We start from the raw sequence: 9,767 nt of genomic DNA, 5'->3' as shown, positions 1-9,767 counted from the left end.
GCGGCCGGGCACCGGCCCCGAGCGCTCCCTCTGCCCGCCCCTCACGGCCGGGCACCGGCCCCGAGCGCTCCCTCTGCCCGCCCCTCACGGCCGGGTTTCCGGAGCTTTCTGTTCCCGGAGCCGTGTGGCGGGAGCTGGTTGAACAGCAGTGATATAGCTCCAGCGGGTGCTGTGAGGCACCGGCGCTGCGGGATTGCCCTAAAGCGAGTGCTACCTTTTCCGAGGGGCTGTCACCCCTTATTTTCCCTTTTCTGCTTCTAATAAGAATCCAAGAGCAGAATCCCAGCGCTGTTTGGGATTCTGTCCAATCCCCCTGCCAAGGTGGGGATCACCTGGAGCAGGTGACACAGGAGCACCTCCTACTATCATTACATTGCAAAGATTCTATATTATCAGAGTTTTATACCTTCTTGATTTTTCTCATGGGCAGTTTCTCTAGACTCTTCCTTGTCCTTGCCATACTCAACTGACTCCAGTGTCCCTCAACCAACCTATCTACTCTTTTATAACACTCTTCTTATTGGCTACAGCTGTGGCCTGTTAACATCAGGCCTGCTCCTAATCCTTAATAATTGGCTCAACTGCAACTCTTTAGAGGGTAAGATTACTTTCTATACTATCTTTATTTACTTCTGGTCTATTCCCCCTACAGTTCTAAGTAAGTTCAGAATCTCTTCAGACAGGAATTCTCCATGGCCTCCCTAGGCTGCCTTTCCTAGGTGCTCTGTCAACCTGAACATAAAGATTCTCTTCCTCATGTTGAGGTGAAAATCTTTGATGAATTCTTTATCCCATTCTAGCTACATAATGCTGTGTTTTCCTTGACTTCAATGCAATTCCTGTCAGCCCCATCCTTCTGGCTTGTCCAGGTCCCTCTGAACAGCAGCCCTGCCCTTGAGGGAGATGATTGCACTCTTAACTAATGGAAATTAAAATAATCGATTTCTTTAGTTAGCCTGGTAAACTGACTGGGAAAAAATATAAAAAATAGAAGGGATCACTGTACAGGTCTAGGCTGCCTTCTTGTCTGTTGTGAAAATCTTTGTTTGGCTGGAGATTATCTTAGCATAGAAGTAACTTGTGCTGAACAATTTAATAATAGTTCCTGCAACACAGTGCTGATAAGTCCTGTTGGTAAAACATTCGCACTTTTTTTCCCCTCAGCAGAGGAAATAGTAGTGTTTATTACCTGTGAATTTTGTTGCACTTTACCAGTTTATTTTATGAGGCTCCTTCCCATCACTCCTGTATTTCCCCACAGAATTCTGGGTTTGATCAAACCTTTCCTTAAAGCCCAAGTGTTGGTCTAGCCTTTATTGTCACTGAAGCAGACTCAGGGTCAATATTTGGTGACAGAAGCAGAATATGGCCCTAGCACCACTCTCACTATGCAGAAATAGAATCATGACAGAATTTTTTTCTCTTTTGTTACCTCTCAGGAGTAATGAGGCCTCTCCCAATGACTCAGTGACACTCTCCTCACCAGGTATTCCAACAGTACCTGCCCTGACCAAAGAAGAGTGTTGCTGACAGCTTCCCAGCACTGCAGAGATCCCTTCATTTTTTGAGCCATCTTGCCACTGCAATTAGTGCCAGCTGAGGATTAAATAAGTAAAAGCCTCTCAGAACACGACCCTTGTAATATTTTCAATGTGGTGCACAAACTCAGAGTCTCTATATTACGATTTTTCTAATCCTTTTGTGATCTGTAAAAGTGAAAAAAATTAAAAAACATTCTCTAATCTATCATTGCCTTTCCTAAATGGATGGTGGTAAATTGGATGGTTTAGCAACGTTTAGACCTGGGACATGTAGAGAAGAGAAAAAAAATACAGCAGTAGAAATTGTTTGAGAAGACACACAGTTGGCTGATGTTCCTTTGTGGGAAGGTAATAAAGAAATTACTTTTTTTTTTTTTTTTCCTTTTCTGCTGCTAATAAGAACTTGGGAAACTTGAGGGGAACATTCTAATCTTTCTATAGATTCTCTAGGGAAAGAAGAAAAAATGATTGGCCAAAGCAGAGAGAGGGTTGAGATCTGGTGGAGCCAAATTAGGAGAATTTAAGTGACAAAGAACTGATGGTGCAGAAGGGAAGGCTGAGGAACGTTTTATTTAGTGGTGGTACAGGGTGGTGAACAATTATAGCTGTGTCATTAAAGAACATGCAAATGAAGGGACTGAGAAGGAACAACATGTAAAATGATGGCTCCAAATAAATGGGAGTGTTCCTGTGAATTCCAAAGAACAAGGAAAGAAGAACATACTTTGTAGCTAATTTATCAGTAATTTCTAGCCACATCCAGCACAGAGGAGGTTTGCACCTCAGCCAAACGCTGATCAGGAAGGAGGCAGAGTTGGTTTCGTTCCTGGGAGAGAACAGAGTGTTCCCAAGTCAGGGGAGCCATGCCATGGAGCTGCTAATCCCTGTGAAGTAGGTCAGGCTGGCCAAGATGGAGATGGCACACCTCATTGAGCCTGATTAGGAACATCCATTAGGAAATGGGTAAAAAGAAAAAGCAAGGAGGGCCAGCCAGAAAAAACAAGGGTCTGGGCCAGACCTTCTCTTTCTTCTGTGGTGACTTCAATTGCTCTGTTCCTTCCACAATTTGCTCTCTCTTAGCTTCAGTGGGCTTCTGTTACCCTGCCCTGCTCCAACCCTTACAGTGTGTGTGTGGTGCTCTGTGGGCTCTCTACAGACCTGGAGAGCCACAGTTTTCCAGCTTCCAAACTCCCACTGCTGCTGCAGAAAAGCTGCAGGAATCGAGCTGTCACTTTAGGTTTCCACAGCTGGTGATTGCAGTGTAGCCATGAACCCCAGGTAAGTTTTGGACAGAATTTGATTTAAAAATAAATAAATAAATAAAAATTCTAGTCTGTGTTTGTTTGTTTTAACCTTGATTATAAAATGGAAAGTTCAAGTACAGTATGGAAAGAACAAGTGAAGCTACATGGAGGGAAAGATGCCAACCTGACTTTCTCTTGCTCTGTGACACTCAGCTCGCAAATGTTTCTGTGCTGGAATGATAATTTATCTGGGTGAGCAGCCCTTGCTCTGCACAGAGGACACCACCTAAATACATTGTTTCCTAGACTTCCCCATCAGTAATTTCACTGTTTCTCTGCAGCTGTGTGAGCAAGACAGGGCTTTGTGTTTTACCACTAGTTTCTGTATAGGGAGGCTGAGCTAGGGACTTTTAAAAGGTCCCTTCCCACTCAAACTTCTGTGTCTTGGTGTTCACTGAACTAAAATTTGCCTCCTCTGATAGTGTGGTTTTCTAGTGGAAAAAGGAAGGGAGTTAAAAACTTTAGAGATTTTAGTGTGTGGCACAGAGGATGAAGTTGGAAAATTCTTTCCCAACTTTTCTTAACTTGGTCTCTATTAGGTTTATTTTCTACTTTATTGAATGTTGTCCTATTAATAGTTTGTGTGGGTGTCTTGTGGTAAGGAAAGGTATTCCAGCATTCTTGACATGTTTTCTCTCTCTGTGTGCCATGATGGATTCATGACACTGCCTAGAGCAGAATAAATTACTGCAACACTCATTTTCCTAAAATACACTTGATATCACCAGCTACGTAATTTTTGCCAGTTCTCTCATGGATTTCCAGAACTACTCTCCTAAACTTTTGGAATTTGTTCTTGATGGGTTGGTTGTGAACTAGAAAACAAAAGGTTATCATCACACAGACAACAGCAATGTTGATATTTCCAATTTTAATTTGTACATGTGTCTAACAAAACAACACAAATAACAGTTGCAATATACTTTTCACTATGTGAATGCTAAAAGAGTTTTATAACTTAAATAATGTAGTAGAGAGTAAACAAGATGGGCCAAAAATACATATTCAATGCATTTTTTACCATGGATTTATTAACAATAAAGCTTGTTATGTTTAAGGAGAATGGTTTGGTTTAGAACAGATAAATCAATAAATACACAGCACTGTAACTATTGGGAAGTCACCAGGGCCCTGCCTTTGATATCCAATAAAAATGAAAACAAAATCTTTTAGACAAAACTTTGGCTTTTGGTAAGGAATGTTCATATCTGTGCTACCAAAATCAGACTAAAGAATTCATTGGAACATTAAAATAATGTGCATGAAGAGCTTTCTGCTTCATATTCATCAAGTTAATGTGAATCTAATGACTGCTCACCAAAAGGTAGGTATGCAATGAGAGGAGGAAATCATATTTACAGGGTACTGTCCCCAAAATACATCCAGTTGGACATCTCTGACTAACTTTGAGTTTTGCTGTTCTCCAGAAATGTGAGGAACTAGTCCTGCCACGATTTGGAGACAAGTTATCAGGGGCATTCAGCATCGAAAAATATATCTTATTATCAAAAAAATCTCACTCTCACTTTTATGCTTCTTACACAGGTAAGCTGATGTGCACCAAGAGTTCTTCCCTACCCTCCTGAGTGGCTCTTCTTGATCTCGTACTTTGTGAAAAGTGCATATTATGTGGCTCTACACAGATATTTACCATATGTATTTTGATATATTGATTAGTAGTGCTGTATTAACGTTTTAATAATATGATAAATGTAGTCTCGTAGTTAAAAGGTAACTGTTGTAGTTAAAATAAGAACTATGTTAGTGGGATTTTTTTAAGAAAGGAATGAGGCATTCGCACCAGATAGCAGCCCCAGGACACCTGAATCTTTCAGAGAAAAATAATTTATTGCCTTCTTATCAGAAGAAACGAACTTCTTCCCGCCTTGAAGCCGTTGTTAGGATTAGAAGGAAGAAGTTGATGATGACCAGACAGAATCCTATATTTGAATGGAATTTATGCATCATGTATGAAGTGTATGAATATACAACAGGCTATTGCTTTTAAGGGTTAATCCTTTGTTAATGTGGGTCCTTTTTTGCCTCGTGCTGCCCAGAAAAAGGTACCCGGACATCTGTAACTCTTTGTTTCTATTGTCTCATATTGTCCTAATTCAATTTGTCCAAATTATTATTACTCTAATTGTATTACTATTTTTAAAACCATTTTATTACCATTAAACTTTTAAAATGTTAAAAACAAGTGATTGGCTTTTTTCACATAGTATCAAATGACTTTGAATATTCTGCTTTTTCACCTTGCCTGCATGCCCAGAGGGGGAGTTTGTCATCCACAGTCTGAAACAGGAGCGCACCAGAGTACAGCAGTGCTCAGTGTTCAGCCAGAGGTGGTACCCCCGAGCTCCAGGGAGCAGGGATAACACCAGAGCACACCTTGTCCAGGAGCAGAAATGGAGCAAGAGGAGCAGCCTGCCTGCTGCCTCTGGGAAGGTGACTGCCCAGCAGCCAGCAGGGGAGCTGGCACACACAGAGCAAGCGTGGAGCCGGCAGGGCAGCCTGTTCTCCTGCAATGCCTCCCTGCTGGCATCCCCCGAGGTGCCGAGGGGAGGGAGAGGGAGGCACTGCCAAGCCTTATGTAAGCCCAGCCCTGTAAAGAGGGGCATTGTTGGGCTCCCTCTCCCCATACAGCCCCCAGCATGCAGGCACGCCTCCACAGCCTTCTCTGCACAAGGCAAGAGAGACCTCCCACAAGATCATCTCCCACCCCTACTGTGCATCTGTTCATCTTCTGCCTGTCAAGCCTTTTCAGAATTCAAAAGATCTTACAAGAGATAGGAGAGCGAGCTTTCAAGTTTGAGTGCATCAGATCTGGACAGATGTCATATCAAACGTGAATTTTTATTGCTTTGATTTTTCTTAACTTTTTTTTCCAAAGTGGAAAAGAGAGAGAACTGCTGTGCAAGGAATTGTTGCTTGCAATATATTTTTCTCAGCAATAAGAATACCTTAAAGACAGCAGTACAATTCTCTTTTGAGGCTTGACACCTCCAAAGCCTGATGTATGTGGCTGAGTTAGATGGAAAGGCATTATTAGGTTTTTATTAGATTATGATGCATGCTCAAGCTGGCTAGGCTGATCAGGCAGTAAATCTAGTGCCAATAGCTGTGGCCAAATTCTGCTCCTGTACCTGTGACTGGTTGTGGTTTTCCTCTGGTTTTCTGTCAGTTGTGAGAAGGGCATGCAGGTACCCGGACAGGATTTACAGTACAACCTGCCACTGACAGAGTAGTTATGATTGTGCTCCCAAATTAAACCAGGAATCATTCTATTAAAGGAAGAAAAGTTATTCTTCCTTACACAATACAGAAACCCAAATTTCAGGCCTTAATCAGCCAACTAAGGCTTGTTAGATATGTCATGGGTATTATTTAGACATGGCTTTTGCCATCAGTGACTTCTTGTTTCAACCATAACCTTTTTTCAGCTCCTGTCTGGCAGCCACACGTTGGGTTAAAGAAGGGAATCGAGCTGTGTTAGTCAGGCAGACCTGGAGACTCCAGCTGCCCTCAGCAGGGGCTGCACAAGAATTGTGCTTCCAAAAGCTGCCCTGGGTCCTGTGATCACAGTAAGTGCTGTTTCCATTCCAGGCAGTGCCACAGTCCCACTTCAGGAATGCCAAACTCATTTTTAGCCTGCTTTGACTGCTGCAGGAGCTCAGCAGTGAAGCCAAGGCTCAGATGGAAACCCAGGCCAAGCCCACAGATGTCCTGTGGCAGAGGAGCTGCTGTGCACTCTGTAACACACAGAACAGATGCTGCGATCTTAAAGGTTGCAATGCATCAAAACTTCCTGCAGAAGGAATAAAAGCTCACCTGACAAGATGGCAAGTTTGGGAAAATGAAAGCTGTTGTGTCATAAGCCAAATTCTTCCTTGTAGTCAGTTTTTGGATAAGCATCTTAGAGACAAAGTGCAGCAGAGCTATAAATCCAGATGCCTCTGCATGTAGCTCTCAAGCAAAGGTTCCAAAAATCCCAACCTCTGCAAATATCTTTATTTATTAATCTGAATTTGGGCTAAATTAATAGCCCAAATAAAAGTTCTGATAAAAGCAGCAGGATATACGCCAGACAATATTTTCCTGTGCATTGCTGTATCCACTTTTCAGAGTTTGTACCATTCTCTCCCACCCTAAGAAAATGTCTCCACCTAAAAGCGGTGAAAAATAATATTTCTGCCCCCCATCTGAAAAATTAATGGATATTCTGCCTTGATATTTATTCCAGTCTTCTGAGGCTCCTATGGGATCAGTCTTCTCTAATAAAGTTCAAGTTTTAGAAAGTAATGTTCATTTGCAGGTATTTCAAAACAGGTATTAAATCCTTATCCTTGACCTCCTGTTTAACCAGATCTCCTGTTCCTCTCCCACTTACCAGTGCATGATGTGGACCAAGGACCAGCCTCTGTATTTTTCTTTTTCCCTGGCAACCATTTAAACAAGGTAACAACTGCACAGGACATTGCAAGGCACTGGAAAAACCTATCTGTCCTGAGAAACTCATTGAGATCCCCACTGAATGTAAGAAGTGCAATTATGTAACTGTATTGTGCCTTAGCTTTGCCACTGTAATTCTCCTTCCCCTCCCTTTCCCAGAGACTGTTGAAAAGAAGTTATTTGAAAGAAGAATTACATGCAATATGATCTGAGTTTAACTCAGCACTTATCTTTCATCAGTAGTGTCCAATAGACATTTCAGGCCATTTATCCTTGGGAGAATGATCTCAAATTGTTCCTGGAATTTCAGGAACAAGACCACTTTGAGTTAGAGTCAAAAGTTAGTGGGGTGATTTTATGATAAGTTAGTTGATTGAAAATTGGAGTCAATCCAAAAAGTTTTCTATACTGCAGTGTAAACAAGGTGGAGTTCAAAATTCTTGGTCCAGAAAAAAATTATTTTTTTCATAACCAAAAATGCAGGTGAAAGATGAACCAGCTAAACAAAGGGGATTTTATTACCAGGCTGCAGAATTCCTACAATTGGAATGCAAAGATTGCTTCCATCCCATAGTAATTTAAGTGGTCACAGAAACAGCTGTGCTCCAACAAGGAGTGGTGTACAGATGAATAATCCTGGCCAAGGGTGCATCTCTGAGTCCCCCCTGCTGCTGGTGAGCGAATCCCTCTCTCCAGGTGCCAAGGAAAATGGGCCGCTCGGACAAGGGCTCAGCACAGAACATTCCAGGGCTCTGTGCTGCTGGGACTGACAGCTGCCAGGGCCCCACACTCTGCTGCCTTTGGGCAGTTTGTGCCCTGGGCTGGCACTTGTCTTTCAGGTAGCAGGAAATCGTGGGCCGGCTGTGGCGGTCCCTGTCCCTGCGGAGCTGTTGGATTTACAGGAGTCTTGCTTGGGGAGTCACTGCTAGGTTAGGCTGCAGATTGTTCAATGGAGAAATTGGATCTTGTTGCTGAGCCATGGGAAAGCAGAAGTCTTTTAAAATGCAAATTGTCTGCAAAAAAAGAAAAGGCTACTCGAACTTCCAGGAAGCTGAAATTCCAGTCTTTAGTTGGCCAAGGCCACAGAAATCTTCACATATACAAGCAACAACCCCTAATTAAATGCAGCCTCCGGAGTGCCCATAAATATTTCAGCCTATTGCAACTTTCAGACACATGGTTTGATAATTAAGGTGATCCCCACAAGGAAAATTATTGATTTTGACCTGGGGGGTGGTTCCTGAGCAGAGCACTTGTGATCCAGCCCTAGAACACAAGGGTCTCAGTCATGAAGTCAAGAGATTTTCCTTTTGAAAGAAAAGGAAAACTGTAGAGGGTGCACATTTATCTGAAGTGTGGGCTGATGATATGGGCAGATTTAAAAGTTTCTTTCAGAGCTACCCCTTTGCCAAAGAATGCATTAGCAGATATCTAGAAATAGCAGGCTTTATATGGAATATGAAGGTGGTGACTGCTCAGAGGCTCCTTTGCCATCCTTCTCCTCCTAAGTACTGTTCAGCTCCACAAGTGGACAATGCAAATCCAGTTCCAATAGCTGGATTTTGTATGGTAGCAATCTGATGGATATAAGCACATGGTATTATATGGCTTATTCAAAAGGATGGATATTCTTTAAGATGATATTTTACATTTTGTTGTCCCATTTCTGTAACTTTTTCCATGATAAATTAATAGGAAAAAATGGCAACGCATAAGACAATGATGGCATTCTCTCTTTATGTCTCCAGTTCCACAGGGAGATGTTTTGTTTCTGTTCTGGAGATTAATTTGTGAAAGGAAACCACCAGGAGTGTGAACCTGAAGGCAAAGGCATCTTGAAGCAAGCCACATTCAGTGGCTGAGCAGACTCTGACACTTGTGACACTGACAGAGCCTTGGCCACAGAGACAGGGGAGGATTGCTTCCTGACTTGGCTTCATGGGGAATTGTACTTCTGGCAAACTGTTAGGGTGTAACTATAAATTTACAGTTTATTTTTTGATTTAAACACAGATCCATACACGAGAAGCACGTTCTGCTAAATCACAGCTTCTGACAGCACTCCTGGTCCTCCTTTCGCGTGTTTGGGAAGAAGCTGAATTAAATGCCTCATTGAGGTAGAAGAGAAGAATACTCTGTTGCAGTTTGGAGAGCAGTAAAAAATATTTAAAAATTCAGGAACCCTCCAATCTGTTCCTGAAATGCTACAATGTGATTTCTGTTGCAGAAATGGGAAAAAAGGCCTAAGAACGTGCAGGGAGTCAGGCCAGTCCCACCACACCCTAAGAAATGAGCTCTGCTCTCATTCCCTAAAACAGAGGGCTGTCATTTGGAGATGTAACAGACATCTTTCTAAGTCTTCCTGTCTGCCTACCATTTGCTGTTGCTTGTGGTTCAGTATTTCCCAGTAAAATCTGGGCTGTGAACAAAAGGCCAGACAACTATAACTTTTTTGGCTGGTAACAGG

The sequence above is a fragment of the Agelaius tricolor genome, unplaced genomic scaffold, assembly GCF_023055355.1.
Source record: "Agelaius tricolor isolate 1412-34295 unplaced genomic scaffold, bAgeTri1.0.p SCAF_1, whole genome shotgun sequence".
Classification (NCBI taxonomy): domain Eukaryota; kingdom Metazoa; phylum Chordata; class Aves; order Passeriformes; family Icteridae; genus Agelaius; species Agelaius tricolor.
This window is presented reverse-complemented; position numbering follows the sequence as displayed.